The sequence below is a fragment of the Rhineura floridana genome, chromosome 2 (genome assembly GCF_030035675.1).
Source record: "Rhineura floridana isolate rRhiFlo1 chromosome 2, rRhiFlo1.hap2, whole genome shotgun sequence".
In the NCBI taxonomy this organism is placed as follows: domain Eukaryota; kingdom Metazoa; phylum Chordata; class Lepidosauria; order Squamata; family Rhineuridae; genus Rhineura; species Rhineura floridana.
Genome location: NC_084481.1, coordinates 13342458 through 13367563, shown reverse-complemented (window position 1 = coordinate 13367563; position 25106 = coordinate 13342458). Strand labels below are relative to the sequence as shown.

At 41.1% G+C, this 25106-nt stretch overlaps 1 protein-coding gene across 21 annotated transcripts in view; it reads right to left on the bottom strand.

Annotated features, from left to right (window-relative positions):
• Positions 1 to 25106, bottom strand: part of MAP2 (microtubule associated protein 2) — a 468623-nt gene that overhangs the window by 248457 nt on the left and 195060 nt on the right. For 19 of the 21 annotated variants that reach the window (XM_061607844.1, XM_061607838.1, XM_061607849.1 and 16 more), the window contains one exon: positions 7986 to 8049. The exons of 1 other annotated variant lie outside the window; for it this stretch is intronic. The gene's annotated coding sequence lies outside the window, so the exon portion shown is untranslated. Of the gene's footprint in view, positions 1 to 7985; positions 8050 to 8385; positions 8668 to 25106 lie in introns of those variants that run through there. One more of the 21 variants, XM_061607841.1, reaches the window with a different exon arrangement.

Sequence of the window (25106 nt, the reverse complement as noted above, 5' to 3'; positions counted from 1 at the left end):
CAAGGATGTAAAAATAGCTACCTACCAAGAGGATAAAAAGTAACATGGGAAACTGAATAAGATTTTGTTCTTAACGCATTTTAGCCTTGAATAGATTGCACTTCTTTGCCACATTTCGTCAAACTCTAGCATGACAAAAGCCCAGTTCTGGATGAGGTGGTAAACCAGTATTTTACTACTTAAGAATTCAAGTGAAGCTCATCTGACTGAGTGCTCTCCAATTCAAGAAATGGAGCTGTTATCCTATGTGTAGTTAGGCATGCTGAAGCCTTTAGATGCATCTGAGACTGTGAACACATTAGTTGCCTACAGCAAAGCATTTCCACTAGCCATACCTGGAGGGGGAATGGGTTGATCGGCAGATCAGTTGCAAAATCTCTTTGAAGCTGTTTTTTTTTAAAAAAAAAACCACTCAAGCTGATCCTACGAGGTTTTACAGTAAAAAGGGGCAGTGTTTCACTAGCGTTGTGTGACCCCGTTTTCAGAAGAGAGAGGTGGAGACGCACTGGAATCGGCAGAACAGTGAGTGTGTTTCTACCCTAACTCTGCACAGAATCGGTCTATATGAAGGTGGATTCTGAGAGCCGGGAAAATATAAAGGGTGAAATCCTGCCATTAAGTGTGTCCTGTGACATCAAGGAGATTTATGTGTTAGTAATTAGGTACAGGATTATTTTGAATGAAAACAACCACACAGTAGACTACATTTAGCTGTTCTAGCTTTTTAGAACTACTGAACTGTGAGCAGCTCCAAAACAGGTGTGTGTGTGTGTGTGTGTGTGTGTGTGTGTGTGTGTGTGTGTGTGTGTGTGTGTGTGTGTGTGTGTGTGTGTGTGTGTGTGTGTGTGAGTGACCATGTGGGTCTTCAAGGGAAAAGGGCCATGCAATAAACCGCTACCCATGTAGGCCACTTAAAATGCTTTCCCAGCTGTGTGGGAGCTGCTAGTGAATAAATGGCTCTGACACAACTGGGATCTTTAGAAGTTATCTTCAGGTTAACTGTTAAAGAGTTAAGAATCCCTGCCACCACTATATGTTAAATGCAATCCTAAAACTTTCTAGCACAGGAAATGCCTAATCCTTTCTCTGTATCATTCACAGGCTATCTGTTATGTTTGACAAGCTAAAAGAAACAAAAAGCTCCGATGGGATGTCCTAAACTGGGCTAACAGAGCACACGAGCAAGACCAACAGAACTCAGTGCCATTTTCAGAAAGACGGAATGACGAGGAGATAGACAAGAGATGTCCAAACTAATAAGCAGAGTGCTCTGTCAAAGGATTTGTTTTTATCCAAAAGGAGGCAGCTGCCATATAATGTAACTGAATTGGGGTAACAGAGACCTTTACCCCAGGTGCAGCCTGGGCAGGGGTGAAAAATGGGCATCAGAAGTTGGCAGCTATTAAAATAGAGATAAATTATGTAATTTTTTTTTTTTTAGTTTGGAACATTTAGACATGTTTTCAAGGTAAAAGATAAAAAGTCTGAAGTCAGCAAAGTAAAACACATTCAGCCTTAAGTGTAGAGAGGAGAAATTCAGAGGTGCTGATTCCCCAGGTTTTATTAATCACTCCCCAAAACGGTTAGTTCAGAAGTAAATCATTCTAAGAGACAGAGACAGAGAGAGAGAGAGGGAGGGAGAGAGAGAGGGAGGGAGGGACTATATGCCCTGGACATAAAAATTACTAATTGCTGTGTGAAATCATTCTAGAATTTCATTCAGGAATGCAAATTGTCTCCATTATAACATGCAAATCTTCACTGCCTAGAACAGAAGGAGTACAGGCTCATACCTGTTAAGGACACAAACCATCCTCAGTAAATGGAAGAGACTACTTGGGACAGGTCAAGATGTGATCTATCATATATCATTAATCAGTTGATAATTTGGTTGAATATCTCCTTTGGGTGTGTCTCTTAGCTGAGACTAGTTGGAGTCTTAGGACAAGGTTAGAGTGAACTATAGGTTTACAGGGTAGGTTTAGCAATTGACTAGCTCCCAGCCTCAGTTTCCTGTCTATAAAATGTAAGTAACAGAACATTGCCTCTCAGGGTTGTAGGCTATCTGCCCTGAACATAATGAACAAGATAAAGGGGACATGAACACAACATAAAGCAATTAATGACTTCTTAAAAACATCTAGCAGTAACAAAAAAAATGGCTTGAAATATGTATAGTATCATGAGTCACACACATCCCCAGCAGACAGAAGATACAACAAGAGCAAATGAGTTCTGTATTAGATCAATAATTACTGTATGCTTATCATTTTTTCATATTAGATCATGTACATAGCTTTACTCCTGACTACCTTTCCAGTATGCATGGTGACAAACTGAGTATCCTCTGTTTGTCAATGAGATTAGCAGGTTTTGCTAAATAAAAAAGTTCATACCTAGAATTGGCTATTTCCATAACACACAGAGAATCACAATGTGAATTATGACTTGCTCATAATTTCAAAAGTTATGCTAAAAAACAGTGTGTTTTATAGGATCTGATGTGCATGACATTATATCATCATTTATCTGGGTTGGGGATTTTTTGAAACCCAGTGGAGACTTCAGTGTCCTTTGCCAGTGCTGCAGCAAAAACCTGGATGATGTCATCAAGAGCAACCGGTAAACAGTAGCAGTCCTTGAGGCACGTTTGGAACACTTTTGGAAAGGATCCTAATAGAAACTGCTGTTTCAGCTTGTTCCTTGCAGATGATGCAGGTTAAAAATATTAAAAGTGAACACAAATCGGTGGTGTCCAGCCTTAGACAAATTGATGAGAACTTCACATACATTCCTAATTCATGCCTTTCAGCCTTCATTCTTCCTAATGTCGAAACATATCTCAAAGGAAAGTGTTTGTAGATGTCTTTACGGGACAAAAAGCCAGAACAGTGAACATTTCTGGAAAAAAATAACTATATGGGGTATTTTCTCAAACACCGGCAAGGCACCTTCAGACGAAAGCCAGGCAACAAGTACAGAGGTTGAAGAGCTAATATTAACGTTCAGGTCTCCTTTTGAAGATTAATTAAATTATTTCAAATATTTGAACGGGCTACTTTGTTCCATTCAGTGTTGTTACTGCCTTACTTTGTAATTTAAATTGTTCTATAAATGGAAATGATTTTTTTAAAAACTCAGTAAAAACAACTCTAGATCCTCTGAGGGAGAATGAGCATATGACAAAAAATAAAAATCCAAAGTTGCTATGGTTCAGCAGCTAGCTGGGGTAGCAAAACAGCGATGAGTATGAGCTCCCTGGTTTGACTCTCATCTCAGGCCTCACTGGGTGGATTTAGGAAAGCCACTATCAACTTCACCTCTCCACCTGACACGTGAGGATAATAATGTTGAGAGAGAGCATAACTTTGATTTGAGAGATCTAAATCACAGAAAGTGGTACTGTTCTCTCTAAGGAGAGTTTTGAATTTAGACAACTGGTGAAAGAATCCAATGTCTAAATGTTCCTCCACATAAAAAACAAACGAAAAAGCCTTCCCTTTAGATAAATACCTAACATGTCAGGGAAAGAGAAGTTTACCTTCCTCTGCATGGCTAAGATTGCAGTTTGGCTAAGATTGCAATTAGGAGAACCTATCTTTATTACCAATTCAACAAGAGAGGCTGATATCACTGCACCTCTTACCTTATTTTCTTGGGCCCCTTTGCTGCTCGACCCCACCTCATCTTTGGGTCAGAGTTAAGGTCTTGCTTTTCTCAGCCAATGAGGAACGAGAATGAGAGATGGGTTCCAAGAAGGAATGTGGCATGAGATGCAGCTCCTATGAGACTAGCAGCAGCAACTTTTTATTTTTTTTCAAATATTTATAGCCCACTCAACACTCCAAGGTCCCAGGGTGGGGTACACACAGAGCTTGGAAAAGTTACTTTTTTGAACTACATCTCCCATCAGCCCCAGCCAGCACCATGCTGGCTGGGGCTGATGGGAGTTGTAGTTCAAAAAAGTAACTTTTCCAAGCTCTGGTACACATACATAGGAAAGCCACAGTCAAAATATATGATCATTAGTTACTACTTCAAAACAACCCAATTAAGAATACAAACAGTAGCAGGAACAAAATAAGAGCCAACAATGCACCTCACGCCACCACAAAGGGGTGCATGTTTACCTGTCCAAGAAAAGACAGCAGTGTTGGGTCATGATACACCACAAAGGGCACTGTTAATAGTAAAAAGAATTTACTACGACAACTCTACCTGTGGCACAAAGTGCAGGGAGGTTTTTACGTGAGAGGACACATTTAAAAAATAAACGTGCACTGTGATGCACTTTGGAAATGTAAAACACTTTGCAAACCGAGAGTACTACGTAATTTTCAAACAGTAGTAGAAATCATGTAGTCAAAATCTTGCTTCATTCAATGAGGCCAGGAGTAGCTCCTTAGCCACAATTTGCTTTGGAATGCCACTTGGATTCCAGTGTCCTAAAAATGGAAATGTACTGCAAGTCATTTCCAACTTATGACGAACCTATGAACAGGGTTTTCATGGTAAGTGGTATTCAGAGGTGGTTTACCATTGCCTTCCTCTGAGGCTGAGAGGCAGTGACTGGCCCAAGGTCACCCAGTGAGCTTCATGGCTGTGTGAGGATTCGAACCCTGGTCTCCCAGGTTGTAATCCAACACTCTAACCACTACGCCACACTGGCTCTCATCCAGTGTCCTAGATGCTCCTTTAAAAAGGAGGACAAAGCTTCTTGAGTCTGATCAGCAGCTCTTACTTAGAGGTCCTTGGCAGTATCTAGAACCTCTTGTGATTGCTCTGCTTAAATTAATGTGAATCTGTCTGGTCTTTGCCTCTTTATTTTTAGCTGTTCCCCTCATCAAGCTATGAGCCACCAGGGTTCCAGCATACCTCTTGAATAGACGCCTTCCCCAACTGTCTATGGAAAAGCATTAATGTACAACGCGACCGAGGACATTGAGCCATAGCTTACTAGGAACCATTTTTCATGATCATACCAGCACATATTCAGTTGTCCCATCACAATAGCTTCCACATTAACTATTCAGGGTCTGGGATGCACACTGGCGTTGTTTCTTACATGTATTTGTTGCTTACTACATAAAATGTCTCAAAACAGCTTGCAATGGTAGTAAGTTGATATATTTATGATAAATTATATATTTATGTTACATTTATAGTGTGAAAGTATCCATGGGAACACTTGGGATGTTCCAGATATCCAAGTAACGATGTTTAGGATCAGCATGCAATGATGTTTAGGATCAACACACCAGTTCTCTAAACAATCTTTTGAAGAACGGAACTTACAAAAGCACAGATTTAATAATATTTTCTGCTGGTCACTCTTGCTAGATTTTCAAGAAAGAAACTACTTTGCAACCTTTGTCAAAGCAAATATTACCAAATGAAGAGTCCACCTTGAGCCCCTCAAGGCCAATATGCAAGTTACATACAACAAATCTGTATCCTTGTATATCCTTGCTGCCAGGCGGCCCTTTTGAAAGAGGAAAAAGTGGCTTCTGGAAAGAGTAATCAGGAGCTGAGAGGTGGTAAGTGAAGAGGTGCTCAACCTTTTCCCTGCCCCCCTTGACTCCCCACTCCAAATCACTCTCCTTAAGTGGCTCCCACCACCACAGAGTTTCAAATGCCAATGGGTGGGCATATCTTTATATTGGCAGCAGAGACATCATTTCATGTTTTGGGGTGGGGTGGGGGGATGGCAGGCAATGAAACGTCAGCAGAGGCTGGGGAAACAGGATTACAAGCAAGATTTAAAAGTCTGTCCTTAAATATACTCAATACTAAACTGCAAAATAAGAACAGTATATAACAAACAAGAGCATTTGCTGTGTACTAAGCTTTTTATACCTTCCAAGATATTTGTGAAAGTGTTCCTCCACTTTGTTTCACAGAGGGATTTATGCCTGTGATTTACTATACATGTTCATTTTATTGTGCATAATAACGGTGTGGAAAACCAGTGAATTGGACAGAACTATAGGTGATCCTGGGGTATAATCCACAAGTGGTCTGAAACATGGGCTTACCTAAATGGCAGCAAGTCCCTAGCAACTCAAAGGAGAGAAGAGAAGTCATCTCGCAACTATCCCCAGCCTCCTAGGGTGGACTAAAAATGTTACTACTTGTGGCTGCTAAAGAAAAGGAAATTCTTCTAATCTTCCTTTTCCCACTTTCCTCACACCCATTTGACATAGCTTACTATTGGTTCTTGGAAGTACGAGAAAAGAGCGCACTTGTGTGCCAGGGTGGCACTTATGCTTCCTTTTCTAAGTTACCCATTTTACAATAACGCATGTTTGGGAAAGAGCTATAGCTCAGTGGTAGAACACATAGTTTGAAGGCAGAAGGGGCCCAGCGATCAGGTACTGGGAAAGGCCTCGGCCTGAGATCCCAGAAAGTCACTTCCAGGGCAGATAATACTGGAAAAGACTGACCAATGGTCTGAATCCAGATCAAGCAGCTTCCTATGGTTGTATGCTTTAAGAACCAGGCAAACCTAAACACGATGAAGTAAGGGACTGAAGGCAGCAAATAACAGAGGAAAATAAACACCATGAACAGAATGTGCCTTTGAAGAATCGTTACTTTTTGATTTCTCCTAAAGATATAGGTGATTAGGGGTGTGGAGAGAGGGAATCAGTTTTTAAAAGAGTATGATGGCTAAGAGTCAGGGAGACATAACAGTTAAGAACTTAACATATGAAGCACACAGTCATACACGGGGGGGGACACAAAAGAGACACTGTACACACACCCCAGGGCCATTTCACACACTACATAACAGTAAACTTTGTGTTGCCACTTGACAGAGAACTGCAGCCAATCCTGATGCTCTGGCAATTGTACTTGTGCAATGGATGTGTTTGCAAACATACCTTTTCACATTAACATATGGGAAAAAATTATGTGAAAACACATACATGCACTACACTTACAAAATCTAAAGTGCACAAGTAGTAAGTAAGGTTGCCATAAAAAAAATGTTTTATTCAAAAGGTCTTAACTAACTGTAAAACTCAAGCTCTCCACACACAAAGAAGGTTGTAGAGCACCCAGAACAGATTAGGCCCCATTCGACATCCAACCCAAAAAGAACAGTCCTCAGATTTTATGTTACAGAGTATTGTATTAGACACACACATATACAAAAAGAAAAAAGTCATTTTCCTTCTGTGTGTTTTTTCAGTATCTCATGCAGATGGTTTCAATGTGTCACTACAGCAATGAAAAAGGAACAAGTGGAAGACAGGATAATATATGTATATTCATATGTGTCTTGGCAACAAAATGTTCTGCAGCTTTTGTGGCAACATGTAGGCGTAGCCTCTTATAAGCTGAATGGCTTGATGGAAAAAAAATTACAAAGGGGAAGCATAAGCTGCTTCCTCACTTACCCACCCGGTATGTTTATCAAGCCAGAGCAAGAAAATCAATGACAAAGATATGTGTATCTCTTAGATACAAGAGGGTGCAGGGGTTAACAGAATAGACTTTTTCCTCCCTGGGAACAATCACAGTCCTCTGTATGTGACAAACTCTACCTAGTGAAAGAAGCCAAGGTATTTAATCCTTTATAGGGCACAGATTTACAACCACCATTAATTTGGGGGGGGGAATAAAGATTCCCCTCCCCTTAATACCCTTTCTCTAGTTCAGAGAAAAGGGCTGAGGAATGAGGAATGTTTGTGTCTGTTTTGTTTGTCCAGCTCTGACAGGTGATCCAGAAAGGCAAGGTTCTTACTTTAAGGCAACTCCAGTGGCTGAAACAACTGAGTTTATGTGAAACAGTCTCCACACATCAAGTCATTTTTAAGAATGCAGCCATCACAATGAACTTCCACAGTCAAGACGTAATACCCAAGAAAGGCTATAGTACTGTACAGCAGAATGGAATGAAAAGTCATAGGCAAAAGATCGCCTGTAAATGAAAACCCTACTCCCCTGTGTGAGTATGGGAAAAATGTGATGTGCCTTACCTTTTGTCTGCAACCAAGTCAAACCCAAGGAGTATGTCACATTAGAAAGAAAAAGCTGGAGAATCTGCAAAATAGCACACACACACACACACACCAATCAAAATTATTACATTGGAAAAATCTTTTCCTCCAAAAAACACCCGTTTAGTTAAAAAGCCACCAAAAATGCATGCAAAAATCTACCACCTCCTAAAATAACAACCATATATATAAAAAGAGATTCAATGAAATGCAAACCTATGTATACCCTATGCCTTACATACAGAGCCTGTATTCATTCAATATTTGCACATTCTGCACCTAATGTACAGCAGGAGGGGCTCCTGTAGATCAGCATACTGCAGGTATTTAAAAAGGCACACATAAAGCTGATGGTAAAACAAAGGGGGAGGGACATTACCAGCTCCTGTGCTGCAATACCACAAAGGCATATCCTTAAATAACTGCAGCATAACCATTCTCCCAAAGCATTAGTATCCGTGAGGTCTCTGTCTATCTCCAGAAAGACACAGTCTGCCAGCCACCAGCTTGTAGCTTCTGTCTGTGTGTCAGGGAAAAGGAGAAACTGCAAATCAGATAAAGTCCCTGCAGTGGTGAAAAGGAAAAGAGGCCGAGCAGGAGACACAGAGGGAGCTCGCCGGCCACAGAATTTTCCAGAATGACGGCAAGGCAGCCAGCTCCGCCATCATTCACTTACAATAGGATACTGCACTTGTCTCAGCAAGCAGTCTGTCAAAAGGGTTCCTGATATCGAATGCCTGACAAGCATTTTAATTGCAACCAACCAAAACGTGTTCTCGGTAATCAGGCCTCTAATCCCAGGAATATCATCAACTGGCTTCCTTTTGTGTTACTGCCAAAGGCACACTTGGGCAACAGAACACTGTAACTTTATATGAATCCATATTTTTAAAATGTCTTATGTACAGCATTATGTACTGCAGAAAAATAGACCTTTAAGGATTGTGAATGCTGTGTTACTACAGCATAATCCCCACCCTGTCACCTTTTTTGTTTTATTTCTTTTCCTTCAGATCTTCCAACCACTTTCTAAACTTCTCATTTCTCAAAGAAATAGAAGGCTTGCTTATAACAAAAAATGTACTGCATGAGATCATTGTTCAGGCATTATTATGGTTTCACAGAAAGATCTCATTCCACAAGTAAAAGGTGCAATTAGATTTCTGTTATAAACCAGGTTTCACTGCCAAGGCTGAAGACACAATATACTAGGTGAACCACAAACACCCTACTATGGAGTGGAAACATCATTTTGTACAAGCAGATAAAAGACATATAACTGAACGACTGTTTCAAAAGTTTCACAACAGGAGCTGTCCCACTGAACCATCTGAGATTGTGTAAATGTAAAAAGTTACTGTTCACCAAATACTTCTGTTGTGTGTGTTTTTTAAGTGGAGGGGAACATAGAGGGCAACAGAGGGTGCTCAAAGACCAGCTGCTTTTGTAATTGTCCCTTTTCTTTCAGAGTTACAGCTCAATCCCATACATATTTAATTGCAAGTAAATCTCACCAAGTTTGACATGACTAAGTCCCAATAAGTGGGCGTAGGATTGCAGCTGTGAAGCTATGTGTAATCATAAGTCTCAAAAATGCAAATTGTCAAGTTATTGGAAGATGTTTTGGAAAGATTCTCTTCTGATAAGTATCTGTTAGGCATCCCAGGGCTTGTTCCTGGGAAGTCAAGGGGGAATAATGAAGACACACAGCTCCTGTTCTAAGACTACACTCCTATAAAATGCCTACAACGACTTAACTGTAAGAATATTTTTATAAGTGTTGCTAAGGTCACAACTATAAATTCTGACATACATTCAGTTATTGCTGCTGTAAGCAGTAGCCATGTGTCGAGTTGCTTCCTCCCCTCTGTATCACAAATTCAACAAGAGCATTGGACACAATAGCTGGCAAGTAATAATGTCAAATGATTTAGCAAGATCTTTGAGAACTGTGTCATCGTGGTCTATACAGGAACTCAGTTTCTCCTGGGTTGTTTCAAATTCTGAGAGATCTTAAAGAGGCTTTGTTTCAGTGGAATGATGTGTTCTCTCGCTCTTTCTCATCGTAAGAATTTAACTGTGAGTTTGAGTAACATATCTGGGACATGGAGACTCAGGAGAAAGGGGGTTTCTCATGGCTGAAATGATTTAATTCAGTTTTTGAAAGGAGATCCTGTCTAGTCCATGCTATGATTCTATGTCATGTTTACTCTTGTAAAAAAAAAAAAAAAAGTCCAAGTAAAGAGGTCTGCCCTTCATACATTTTCAAGTGTGAATTGTATAGATATTGAGAAATAAGTGGAAGGGGTGGTGGTTACTCCTATTATTCAACTGGAAAAGAAAACTGAGACATGTTAAGAAGATGATGATGATGATGATGATGATGATGACGATGACGATGATGATGCTTTTCCACCAACAGGCTTCCAAAGATACTTACACAACAAGAACTAATAAAAGGTGAAATAATACAGTCTTTGCAGGCCAACAAAAAGCCTGCAGCAAAGCAAATCTCCAGGATCAGGGAGTACCATAACCCAAGTAACTAGTGGTTCTCCTTTTAAAAAAAATCTGTATATTTTAAAACTGTTATTTAAAGGAGGGAAGCACAATTAGTAGCTTAAGCACCTGTGGGTTTTTAAATAAATGTAGGTGTGACATACAGTTCAGAAATTTTGATATTCCAGCTTCTTAAGTAGGTAAATCAGTCATCCCAACTTTAATCCTCCATCAGTAGAAAAACTGACTGTACTCACTGTACTAACCTGGTATTGGGGTCAATTCAGGACCAGTTGGTGGGGTGTGGCAAAGGCAGTGCTGTATACCTGGTTTCCAAACTAGTTGCTGCCACTTCCCAAGAGGGAGGAGGAGGTGCGAGATTCAGGCAGTGAGGTGTAGTGTGCACATGTCAGCAGAGCCAATCCAATGCTCCTGCTGCTATGCCTCCATGGCAATAGGACCCACACCCACCCTGCACCTCATTCCCCACCTCTCTCCATCTCAGTAAGCAGCAGCAACCCTTGGCATGCAGAAACCAGGTGTGCAACACTGCCCCACATTCACTGCCCCACCAATCGCTACTGGGTCAAATTTAAACCCAAAAGGAGATATAAAATAAATAGCTCAGAACAGTTACTAAGTGTAAAACATTATTTCCACATTTTTAAAAAATGTCTTAAATGAGTCCTTCCCTTTTCCATTAAAAGGAAATAGTTACATGCAAGTAATTTCCAGGAGGAAGGATGGGATATGTCATCATCATCATCATCATCAGGGTCAATAATACTCCACAAAGTAAAATCTGCATCTGTGTTGGAATTGCTTTTTAATATGTTCTATCTTAGAAGACGTTTTGATAGCTTTTTTTAAGTAACGTTTTTGAAGACATTTTGTTTTAATGAGTTTGAAAGTTTGTTTTTATGATGTTTTAATGTTTTAAGTGCTCTTGTTTGCCGCCCTGGGCTCCTGCTGGGAGGAAGGGTGGGATATAAATCAAATAATAAAAATAAAAATAAAAATACCCAAACATACAGTCTGACCCCACAGGTTTTTACACATAAAAATGTGCCATTAATATACATATAACATAATAGTAACAGTTGTACAGAGAGCCAGTGTGGCATAGTGGTTAGAGTGTTGGACTATGACCTGGGACACCAGGGTTCGAATCCCCACATAGCCATGAAGCTCACTGGGTGACCTTGGGCCAGTCACTGCCTCTCAGCCTCAGAGGAAGGCAATGGTAAACCACCTCTAAATACCGCTTATCATGAAAATCCAATTCACAGGGTTGCCATAAGATGAAATTGACTTGAAGGCAGTCCATTTATTATTACACAGTTGTACAAGTATTACGAAGCAAACATGCATTATGAATTACCTGTACCAACAATGAATCTCATAGACCTTGCAACCATAGCACACACACTATCTGAGCAGCCTATACATATTTCACAACTGCACGAGTAGGGCAGATACAATGTTTATATGAAGTGCATTGTTGCAGCAACTTTCTTTCATTATGTCAACCGCAGAGATGACATCTTCTCCTTTTCTGGGTGTCAGCAGTGGTGGGACCAGTTCTAAAGCTGCACCTCTTGGCATCCCAGACAAGGTGACCACATGCCTAGACTCAACCTAGGGTATGAGCAACTCTAGGCCTAGGTCGGCCACCCTGGGCTTCTACTGGGAGGAAGGGCAGAACATAATTTTAATTAATAATAATAATAAATAATAATATATTTTGGGATGTTCACACCATCATGGTTGTTCTGCTTTCAAACAGTATAGGCATTCAAGCAGGCAATTCCCATCATATCTGGAAAAAACACGCATGTGCAATTGGCCACCATTTGGTCATCATGTTTCAAAGTGTACGTGGAGAGCATTTAATAAGAGGTGTCCATCCCACTTTTAGTTTTATTATAATAAAGAACCATCTCAGCTTGAAATTTCAGCTGAACTTCAGGAAAACCTAACTGTTAGAGCAATACTACAGTGGAACCAATTACCTAGGGGGGTGGTGGGCTCTCCAACAGTTCAAGCTGGACCAGTCGGGTATGCTTTAAGTTGGATTCCTACTTTGAGCAGGGGGTTGGACCTGATGGCCTTATAGGCCCCTTCCAACTCTGCTATTGTATGATTCTATGAATCATTGCCCTTCCTTTGGCACATACCTTCCAAGTATCAAATTTTCTTCAAAACCAAAAATACTACTATGAAGACTTCTAGATTCATGAGGAAGGAAGTTTGAGGGCACTTTTGGTTTTTTATTTTTCAATGTGTCAACCACAGTCAGGCTTTTCTCTGACCAATGACACCCTCGTGAAAACAATATCAGTTATGATATTCCATCCATCCAGAACACTGTGAATATTTCTCAACCAACCTAGGTTTCAAGCTGTTAGGTCACCTTCTTCTTTCTCCAGATATACAGTATGTCTGCATAATAAACATATGGTGCTCTGGAATTGGAACACAGCCAGAATTTTATGCTGTGAACAGCCCTAATTGTTCATCAAGGGTATGATTCTCATATGGCATGAAGCACTGTGGAAGAGTGTTGGTAAATATGTCCCACATGCTGTGCACAGGAACAAGCTTACCTCTCACACTGGTAGTTTGGCGCTGAAATCAAAACAATTATTTATTGTTTTGAAGGAGGCCAGTGTCACTGTGCCCAAGAAGTGTTAGGGGCAACTGCCAGGAAAGTACTCTGCAAAGATCTTTCTGTGAGAAAAGCAGGCATCTATACTGACATAACGTTCCTCCAGGGTTTCAGGTAAGAATCTTTACCAGCCCTACCTGCAGATGCCAGGGAGTGAACCTTCTGAGCTACAGCCCTTCCAGTTGTGGTCTCTGTGATCCCAAGAGCTGGATTAGTAAGTTTGGGGTTGCTGTGATGAAAAAATCAGTTTGTACAGGAATTTTGTAAAGCTGTGGAATAATATTGACATCTGATACTATTTGTTTAATGATGTTAAAAGGAGTGGGCCATTTGTCTATTATGGGAATAGACAAAATACTGTTTTTTCACCTCTGTTATCCTTTCTCACATGAAATGGACAGAACAGATTTTGGGCTATGCATCTGTAGACAAGTAACTAGTGAATTTTAACAGAATTTGATGGGGTCACTTTGGCTCCTATCATCTTATATAGAGGATTTTTGTTTTCTCATTCATTCCTGTAGAAATAGAAGCACCATATGCACTGCCAAGAACAACTTGAGACCAAGTCAAAGGTCATATCCATGCCATACATTTAAAGCACACTTAGTGAACATTTACAGCACATGGCTTTCTCCAAAGAATCTTGTTTACCCCTCACAGAGCTATAATTCCCAGCACCCTTAACAAACCACAGTTCCCAGGATTCTGTGGAGGAAGTAATGTGCTTTAAATGTATGATGTGGATGTGACAAGACTCAATCCATTATCAGCCCTCGGTTTTCACAGATCCAGGCAGCAACATAAAGTGGGTAATTAATGAACCTGTCCTCTGTGAGGCCTCAGTATGCAGCTATAGGCAGTATTCAGCTGCATCCACCAGCTCTGCAGGCCAGAACTAGGACACAGCTATACTTTCTTTGAGAATCTGCAAATCCTAATGATATTAAAGAGATTCTTCTTTTCCGGGTTCCAGAATGAAACTGACTCTTGGCATTTGATTATTTTAATTTATTTATAAAAGCATTTTATATTGCCTTTCAGCCCTAACAAGGGGCCTCAAGGCAGCTTTCAGAAAATACCATAAATTCAGTTTAAACTATATATATATATGCTAGCATGAACAGTAGGGAAATGCTTGGGAGTACAGAAAAGTCTTTAGCATGCATCAAAAGGATAGACGGTGCATGCCTTATTTCTAAAAGGAGGTTGTTCCTGATGGTAGGACAGAATAAAAACAACATTAAAAGCCAAGAAGAGCAAAGTTTAAACCTTCAGTCTCAAATTAAAAACCATTAAAAGCTAAGCAGAACAAAAATATTTTTCCTGCCCACCTTAGTCATCAGGAATGGGGCCAGTCTAAACTCTGTGTGTGTGAGTGTGTGTGACTGCGCGCATGTGCACCATTATCTGGGTGCTAATTGTACTCTGCATCCCCACCAACTCATCCTCTTTGGTGGTGGGACATAAGATGATCCTGCCTCATAAGATGATCTCAACCTACAGAGAGGTTCATATGGGAAAAGGCAGTCTTTTCAACCTCCTGGTCCTAAGCTATCAGCAACCTTAATTAGGTCTGGAAACTAAAATGGGAATGCAGTGCAATTGATATTGGTATAATACAGTCTTTAAAAAGTGTATCAGAAAGCAATCTGGCTACTGCAGTTTGCACCAGCTTCACTTTCCAAACACTCTTCAAGGGCAGCCAAATGTAGAGTGCATTACAGCAAACTAGCCAGGAAGGTGACCAAGGCATCAATCACTGTGGCCAGAATTATCTATTTCGGCACTGGTTAGGCCTCATCTTGAGTACTGTGCCCAGTTCTGGACACCACACTTTAAGAAGGATGTAGACAAACTAGAACAGGTTCAGAGGAAGGCAACAAGGATGATCAGGGGACTAGAAACAAAGCCCTATGAGGAAAGACTGAAAGAACTGAGCGTGTTTGCTCTGAGAAGAGAGGACTGAGAGAAGATATGATAGCACTGTTCAAGGACTTGAAAGGTTACCACACAGAGGAGGGCCAGGACCTCTTCTTGATCATCCCAAAGTGCAGGACATGGAATAATGGGCTTAAGTCACAGGAAGCCAGATTTTGACTGAACGTCAGGAAAAACTTCCTAACTGTTAGGGTAGCATGACAGTGGCACCAATTACCTAGGGAGGTGGTAGGCTCTCCAACACTGGAGGCCTTCAAGGGGCAGCTGGACAGGCACCTGTCGGGTTTGCTTTAATTCTGATTCATGCATTGAGCAGGGGGTTGAACTCAATGGCCTTATAGGCCCCTTCCAGTTGTACAGTTCTATGATCTTCTCCAGGAAAGGGTGCAGCTGGTGCATATATCGAAGCTGGGCAAAAATACTCCTGACCATAGCATTTACCTAGGCATCCAAAAGACTCCCAAACTCCTTTAGAGGGAGTGCAACCCCATCCAGAACAAACTGTGTTCTCAGTTCTACATTAGCCTGCCTACTGACAAGCAGCACCTCTTTCTTATCTGTGTTGAGCCTCAACTTACTAGACCCCATCCAGTCCTTCACTGAATCCAGACAACAGTTCAAAACTTCCACAGCCTCCTTGACACTGCAAAGAAGAGCCACAGATAGAGATAGAACTGTGTATTCTGACATTCCTTGAGGTAATTATCATCCCGCCGCCCTCCTGGATGCAAACTACAACTTAAGACACTTAAACACACAAACAGTTTGCTGTATGGCATCAGTGAAAAAATATTCTAAAGAGACTCTGCTGTGAAGAAGGTTAAGGCAGAAGATGTTGCTTTCAACCATCTCTATGGTTACTAGTACAGAAAAAGATCACACATTAAAAACAGGAGCAATGGGGAAGGGAGAGCAAGGAATTATTTCAACTAGTACAACTAGCCTCAGCAGGTAAGAAAAAATATAACTCTGGAGCTTTACAACAGAAATCATTCTGAAAATGTTCAGTGGAATAAAGGCCTGCTTTTCTGCCCCGCACCTTCTTATGTTTTCTTAAAGACAACCAACATGCAAGTATCTTATTTGCCCATCTCATTTTGGCAGTATGTCTGGTCATGCTCTTCAGAATTGGATTGCCCGTTTCCTTTGAACTTGATTGAACCTCCCAAATTGTACTATCAGCACATTGCATTATCTTCTAATACTGATGTACTACTCCCTTTTCTTATTTACTGACATAGCAAACAGCACCTGTCTTTCTGTTAATCTTGGGGTTCTTCTGTACTAACACCATCCACAACAGCTCTGCAAAAATGTATCAGCTTTGAAATAAGATCATACTCCCCTTCCACATAATTCCAAATAATGGGTTGTCTCTTTTTTTGCCTTCATGTATTATATTGCCGTCAGACAGATAGATATATTGAATTATTTGATACACCAGTGCTTGCAGAAAACCAGTTTGTGGTGACACAAAGGAGGGCAAAAGGAACATAGAGCACAGTAGTCAAACTCACTGGAACTTGGGATATTCCATGGGTATGGACAGAGCTTGGAAGTTTACTTTTAAAAAGTAATAAATTACCGTTACAATTACATGGCCCAAAAAAGTTACCACTGCAATTACAATTGCTCTGAAAGTAACTGATTACTTTACTTTTTCATAAAAGTAATCACTACAATTACATTTCAGTTACTTTTTAAAAAAAATGCCTACAAGGTGCTGGCCTTGACTGCTGCACATCTAAGTAGACTAAAACAACATTAAAAATCAACACACACATACAGAGGTAGTAGAATAATTATTTTATCCATAAGATAGCAATGGTGGTCTCTCCGCTGGTAAGGGAGGTGGGGAGAGAGGCAGAGGCCACTACTCAGATCTTTGCACGTCAAACCAAGTGCAACTCACCCCCTCAGCCAGCAGCATAATCTCTCTCATTTAACCACCTCCCGGACCCTGCCCTGCCACCAACTAAGGAACACTCACCAAAGCAAACATTTTCCCTTGAGATACAAAAAAGTTAAAATATTGCAAATGCTGCACAGTAGCCAGAGAGGGTGGTGGAGGCCACTTTGTGTGCCAAGTGCAAACAGAGTATTCACACGCACACATACACGTCATCTTTCACCTCCACAGTTCTTTATCTCCATTCTGCTGCTGCCTCCTTCTCCTTTATCCATGTTCTTGACCTCTGGCTTCTTTTCCCCTCCACTCCATTCTTCACCACTACTATCCATTTTTTAAAACAATTGTTTTCTCCACTCCACCCCGTCTCACTCTCCACCTCCTCCCTCGTCACCTCCTACACACCTACAGAGCATGAGGGAAGAGCGATGCTGCACAGAAGCCCAGTTTGAAGCACAAGATTTTCATCCACAAATCAGAGGAGCAGAAGACTTCCCCTGCTTCCCCCCAAGTAATGCCCAAAAGTAATGCTGAAAATGTTACAATTACTCCACAAAAGTAATAAAATTACTCCTAGTTCTATTACAATCAAAATGTAAACGAATTATCCACTTGTTACTCACAAAAGTAATGAATTACAAGTAATTTGTTACTTGTAATGAATTACTTCCAAGCTCTGGGTATGGAAGATCCAGTTGGTCAATATATGCTTTGAAGTGCTAGACATTTTGTCACCATACACTTAATTAATTTAAGATCACTAAAAATATTTGCACTAAAAAGAAACCTTGCAATCCTTTCATAAACTTTGTATTCTTCCTAACTTATCCAACACAGCTGTTCCACTTGCAGAGCAGACTTCTGCTTGAGCAATTGAACTTACCCCTTCTCTTCTCTCCAGTGCAGCCCCCCTCAAACTCTGCTCCAGAGGGTTGGAGGAGACTCCAGAACAGATTTTGAGGGTGCATGGGAAGAGCAAGTGGAAGTCCCACTGAGCATGCAGAACTCCACACATGCAGCATTGGGTACAACCCTGATGTATTTTTGACACTTTTGGCTGGAGTATCCAGAGTAATCAATTGTATTTCTATCTAGGTATCCACAAACTTATCTTGGAAGTGATGTCTACAGGTAACCCCTAGAGACCACTTACTTACTTACTTTTCATTAACGTCTCTCACATGAGCCAAGAACACCGTCTGGATGATTCCACCCATACACCCAGTTTACAGAATGAAGGCACAGCAAAAGAGACCTGCACTGGCTATCCATAAATATGTTTCCTTCTCCCTGGAGCCTGAGAATGATTATCTTACTCAGAAGTATTGCAACTTAAACTTTGAATGATTTTAGCATTCATGTTTGTCCTGTTTTTATTGTAGTTTGCATTTGTTTAGAAAATTATAACCCATTCTAAATTTCTAGACACGGTGGGCTACAAAACAAATGAACAATTAAAAAACAGCTAAGTAAAAATTCACAAGGGATATTACCAGAGAGGATTGCCTCACCTCCATTTTCCCCTCACTTGTTTCTCAGTCTCCATCTTACATGTGAAGAGTAGCTGGCAAAAGCTAGCTATCCAGGAGAGGGTATATTTGCAGGACCTGTCATCACTCTTCATTGACGTGGAAAAGAGAGCATCTTGGCCCTTTGTGCCTTGAGTTATGAAATTCTTGGGATGCATAAATGCCAAAGTTTTCCATAGCCTAATTAATTCAGGGAAACACCGTGCCACTCATTAATTGACAACTGAGAGCCCTGAATGCTTGCATCAAAACATACTCGTCCAGTATCTACTACTCTCTGTGCAAGACCGCCCTTTTGTTCTCCCAGAAAATCCCTTTCAATTGCCACCTGATTTTTCCAAGACTATAACTCAGGAGTTTCAAGTCATCGTGCCTGCGAAGGCCTGCTTTGGTGTCCCCAGGATGAACCATAATCTCCAGATTCCCAGCTTTAGTTAAAAAAGAAAATTCCTAGCATTTTTAGAACCTGAGATAACTGGCAAAACAGACATCACTCTCCTTTAGGATGTGGCTTTTTAAATTGTTTTAGTTGTATCAAGATGGGTGTGTGTGGGAAATGCTGCTGCTATCTGCGCCAATGCCAGAATACCGGTACAACGTTCGTCAGGCAAAAAACCCACAAAAAAACCCTGTGCGACTAAAGGGCGGGAACGCACTGCATGCTGGGATGCCTGTTATGTTAGTGGCAGCAGCTAGCGAAACACTCCCACGATATTCTGTGTTCCCAGCCTTGCTAACAGATTATTTCTGATATCATTTATTGCGGAAATTAGCACTACACTTGCACTACATGCCACCAGAATTGCAGAGTTACCCAGTATGTCATGTGAAAGCTCACTATAATGCGCAAATTACCAGGTAAGAAATCATCAGAATAATGGAATAAAGTGCAATATGAAAGCACCCATTATTACGTTTTATTATTTTCCTTGTCACGAGAGCTCTAGCTATTTCTTACAAATTTAGATTTGTAAATAAAATATTAATTTAAATATCCGAAAGAAATGACTCTGTTGATTTATTTCCATTATATCACAAAAAATAAGATCTGTACTGTGATTATCCTAAATGCCAATTAGCATACTTCATTTAAAATTTAAATTAATTTAATTTTTATAGTTTCCCCCAAAGAAATCTGTTCATGATTCTCTGAGAGGATTAGTTATCTGTAACACAGAATTCTCAGAATCTTTAGAAAATTACAGTTCCCAATATTTCTTAAAGGAATCCATATCAGTTATCTAGATTCCTGAAAAAGAGCCCTGCTGGATCAGACCAAAGGCCTGTCTAGTCCAGCACCCTGTTCTCACAGTGGCCAACCAGGTGCCAGTGGGAAGCCCACAAGCAGGACACGAGTGCAACAGCACTCACCTCACTTGTGTTCTCCAGTAAGCAGCATTCAGATTCAGATCATCTGATCCTGGAGGCAATATATAAACAGTCATGAGTTAGCAGCCCTTGATAGCCTTATCCTCCATGAATTTATCTAATCCTCTCTTAAAGCCATCCAGGTTGGTTGCCGTAAGCTTGTGGAGACCATCTTGACTGTGAGCGTTGCAAGATCCTCTTCCAGCTTTGCTTGCCTGTTTCTACCTGGCCTGGGAGGATAGCTCCCTGACTGATTCCAGCTATAAAAGCTGATATTACCGAGGGTGCCAGAGACCCTCTTCCTGCTTTGCTTGCCTGTTTCCACCTGGGTTGAGAGGGTGACGCCCTGACTGATTCCAGCGATGAAAGCTACTAGTACTTCAGGGTGCCAGAGACCAACTTCATGATGGGTGGTGTTTTTAACTGGCTTTTGTTGGGGCCAAAATTTAATTCTTAAGGTCAGTTATTTTTATTGTTATTGGGATTATGTTTTTGTGTTTTATTGGTAGCCCTTATTATGACTTATAAGGAAATTATAAGGTAATTGTTTCATTTTATTGTAGATTTCTTAATTAGATGTTCTCATTAACATTGTTTATTTAAATTTTGTTTTGTATGTTAGTGAACTATGTAATTATTTTCATGCTATAAGCTATCTTGAGCATAGATGACAATGGAAAAGCAGCATACAAATAACCCATGGTTATGATGATGATAGGAAATTCCTGTTGTGTGATTCTGCATTGTGTTAAGAATTTAATTTTGTCTGTCCTAAATCTTCCAACATTCAGCTTCATGGGATGACCTCAACTTTTAGCAGGATGAGAGAGGGAGGAAAAGTCCCTCCCAATCCATATGCCATGAAGAGGGGACAGTTGTGAAAATTACCAGGGCTGGGGAAAACAGGGCTCGTCTGGCAACTCTCAGCTGGCAGCCATTTCCAAACAAAGCAGCAGAAAATACTACTAACAATCTGATACGCAACAATAGCAAATAGGCAATTGATGGAAAATTCAGTACCAAATTGGACTTGGGCAGAATTTTAGCACACCCCTAGTTCTGGGTAATAAAAGCCACAGCTGACAGTGGCAGCTGCGTAGAGGAATTGTTTGTTTGTTTGTTTGTTTATTATTTGATTTATATTCCGCCCTTCCTCCCAGCAAGAGCCCAGGAGCGGAATAATGCTGCCTAGAGATGGGGAGAATTCTAGATCACTCCTCATTTTTGCAGCAAATTTCCCCATTTTACCCTGCTCAGACTCATCTATGGATTGGAATGCATATCTATGGATTAAGCCACATAATCAATGAATGAGACCACACTTGGGTCTATACTGTACCTTCAAGTTAGTCTGAGGGCTGTCTCTTTCTCCATTTAACATTGTACAGCTGCTTAGAGGAGCTCCATGGCTGCCCAGTAAAACATGTAGCTATGGGGGCAGCCATTTTTTTCTGTGCAATATCCCTGGTACCCAGTACTTTGAGGTTTCTGCTGTCCTGGCCAGCCCTGTTGGTGTGTTTTTCTCTGTTATGTTTAATGTGGAATTTCAGCTTAGAGCGTTTCATTAATCAACTTACAGTTTACACAGGATTCTGCTTTTCTACAGAGCAGTACAGAGCAGGACTACTCAAGCTAAGACATTGCTGCAGCAACTAGACACACCCTTTGAGACTCCTTAAAGTGGCTTGAGGAGGGCTTTCTATTTGCGTGGGGAAAGTGTCTCTGATTGGTGCTCCTACAGACAGGGCAAAGAGTGGGTGTTAATTGTGATTGTTGGTGCATCTGCTGACATGTCCTTGTCAATGGGGACAGAGGCAGGTCCAGCAGATCTTCCTCGAACACTGTCTCTGGTCCAGCCTCTGATTCTCCCCCCTCGTCAATCGGAGGCAGCAGTGGTGGCTGGGTGACAAGGGAGAGGGAAGAGGAGGAACAGGAGCCAGCTGTTTTGTCAGCTGGAACTGAAACTAAGGGGACAGAGCTGCCATTGTCTAAAGTGCTGAAGCCTTCTCCTAGTTCAGCCTCCTGTTGTTGTAACCCACTGGGTCTGTCCCCAGGTCCCAGATCTCCTCCTCTTCCTGATCACTCCAGGAACTCTCCACAGATTCCATGACACCTGCATTTGATGCCTTCAGTTATAGGAAACATAAGCAGAGGAGGGGACAGGGAAGTGTCTTTCACTGTCCACCATTTCCCCATCCCATCCCAAAGCTAAGCTTCCCAGCTACATGTCTACAAGAGTAAACACTTGAATGGAACTCCTGGGAGTGAAAAGCAGAGATGCGGGAGGGGGGGAGAGAGTGTGTGCATTTCATTTTCTGTAGGTTCTCCACTCAAAGATGCCCCCTCCAAAAGCTGCTTTTGTTTACTAAAACTGGCTGCTAGGGTTTCGTTACATGCATTTGTCTGTCACATTCAGCTTGCCCAGATTGATTTCTCACAGACAAAAGTCTTAGCTGAAGCCTATCAATCTGTATCATCCCTAAACTACCACATTTACATTGTAGTAATGAGGGTGGACAATCTGGGTAACATGGGTTCTGTCAAAGTTATAATCGATGCATATGTAATCTTGGATATAGTGGAGCATGGATAGTCTGTTCCACTCGAACAATTGCCATATAGCCCCCAGTTATTACCAGCAGTTCATATGGTGGAATTACAGCTCTTACATTGTTCTCACATTTATATCCTGCCTTTCTTCCATAAAGGAAGTTAGCATTCTATATACGTGGTTCCTAGGCTTTCTCCCATCCAGGCACTGACCAGACCCATCCCTGCATAGCTTCAACAAAGTGGGAGCCTCAGGTGCCTTCATACCATACTCTGGAGTTTGTTCAGTACTCTTTGTCACTGAGTCACATCAGGTCCAGCTTTATGACAAGGGACTCTTTACAGAATGGCTTTGGTGCCACTGTTTTTAAGGAATAGTACAACATGCAGTATGGATGCAAGGTAACAGGAAAAGGATCCCAAAGGCAACAGACTGAGACAAGCACTATGTAAGGAGTGCAGAGGGACCAATGAGCTCTAAGATAGGTAGGTGAGAAGCAGTGCCCCATTAGGAACCTGTGTGCAGAACATAACTGGAGAAATAGAAGATCGACAGAGGAACATCATAAGAAGAGTATGAGTATAAGAATCTAAATATACAGAATCTTTGCGAGCCAGTATTCATGCGTCCCTGAAGGCAGTTCACACAGCTGTGTGAAAAGATGGAAGAGGCATTTGAATGTTAGTCCTTGGCTATATGGGTTGTCTGTAGAGGAAGTTGAGTAACGTATAATTTGGGTTTGAGGGACCTGGTGTGTGGAGCAACAATGAGGCAAATTCACAATGCCTATAGCTATCTTCAGTCCTGGTCAGGCAAGATTCCTGCTGAAGAGGTAAAACAGGTATAATACATCATTTCAGTACTAAGTGTGATAAAAGCCTCATGGTAATATTTATACAATTTCTCATGTATACTTATGTTCCCCTATCCTTCTCCCTTTCCGTTTGTCGACTTGCAACCATTAACTTTCTCTCCTTGTTATTTCAGTTGTATGTGTACAAAGTAGGACTAAGGCTGTAAACTGTTGGTAGCAAGGGAGTAGGCAAACAAGGGACAGCTGGGGACTGTGGGCCAGAAAGCCAATAGGGCACCCCACTTCTAGGTCTGTTCAAGACCCTGACAGGGGAATTCTGCCAGCTGTGGTTTTAACTGCCACTGCTGCATTGTGACCTGGCAACCTGAAAGTGGGCAATGAGGGTTGAAAAGCAGTGTGTGGACGGGTGGATAGAAGGGGATGAGTTTCACATATTGATTTGAAGTGGCTGTAGGATTCCAGTTTAGACCAGCAATGGACTGAACCCAAACTTCTGAGTTTTTGAAACAGGACATTTCTGAGCAAATATGCTAAAAAACAATAGGACAATTGAACATTCCTGGCTTGACGCCTAACTCTTTTGGAAAGATATTCAGAGATATTTCCAGCACACTGAATAGAAAGCTTCTCCAGTTAGTGAATCTTTTTTTCCAAGGACTCTCATGAAAGCTGATAAGGGGTTCAAAGGTATTGTTGGCCATAATATTGAATAGCTGCAGCCTGTAAATGCTGGGTGGGAAACTATCATGATGTGTACATTTTAGAGCAAAATAATCACAATGCTGCCTTGAAAAGGGCATGCAGAGATTTGTGGCTGACCATCTAAATGCTATATATCATGCAACATATTGCTATTGTAGGTAATACTATTTAATCTAATTTGCTTTTGTAGGATTGCACTCTACGCTGTTGGTGATATTCTACAGACATCATCATCATACCAGTGCCTAGAGGATGTTGTCCAAAAGTTAACCAATAACATGGACAGCCTCACTAAACATGCAGTTATGGCTTTTATGGTCACAAGAGATCATTAAAAAATTTAGAGGGTAATATGAATTTGTTTATTTTAAGTATTTATAGCTGCTGAAAAGACTTTTTAGTGGCTGACTTTTCCATTTCTTTCCTTCTGTTTATATACATTTTAGTGCTTAGAGTATGTTTCTGAATTTTACCTGCTCTGACCTTTAGGTACAGGGAGATCTAGAAATCAGATAGATAAAACAAGCAGGCAAATCAACTGAACATTCTGCCAGGAACTTGCACTCCCCATAATAAACTTTTCAACAACTGCACCATGCATGAGCTGTCAGTGAGGAACTGATTTGCACGCATAATAATCATGTGACTAAAACACCCAGGGATTTCATTTCCTAATAACCAATAATTATTTTGGATTAGCAGCAGTTTACAAGATCCAGAGTCAAGGTTCTATTCTAGTGCAACTATAGTCTGTGCAATACGAGCTAATGTGAGCAACATATAGCCCACAGGTCGCATCCAGGCAATTAAGTCTGTGGCAAACCCTCCTTTCCTACTCTTCCCCTGAAGTATGATGGAAACTAAATAGATGTTGCTATGGGAGAGGGAAACCTTGGTGCACCAGGTGTGGTCCACAGGCCCTACTCTATTCCTGGGCTAATCTGAACCAGTGTAGTGTGCTGACTATACTTTCAATTTTGGAAGCAAGCAATCCGGGTTCAAATCCCTACTCAGCCATGAAGCTCACTGGGTGGTCTTGGACAAGTCAGTATGAGCCTGTCTAACTCACAGGCTTTGTGCACAGCTAAAGCACCACTGTGAGCTCCCTGGGAACAGGGT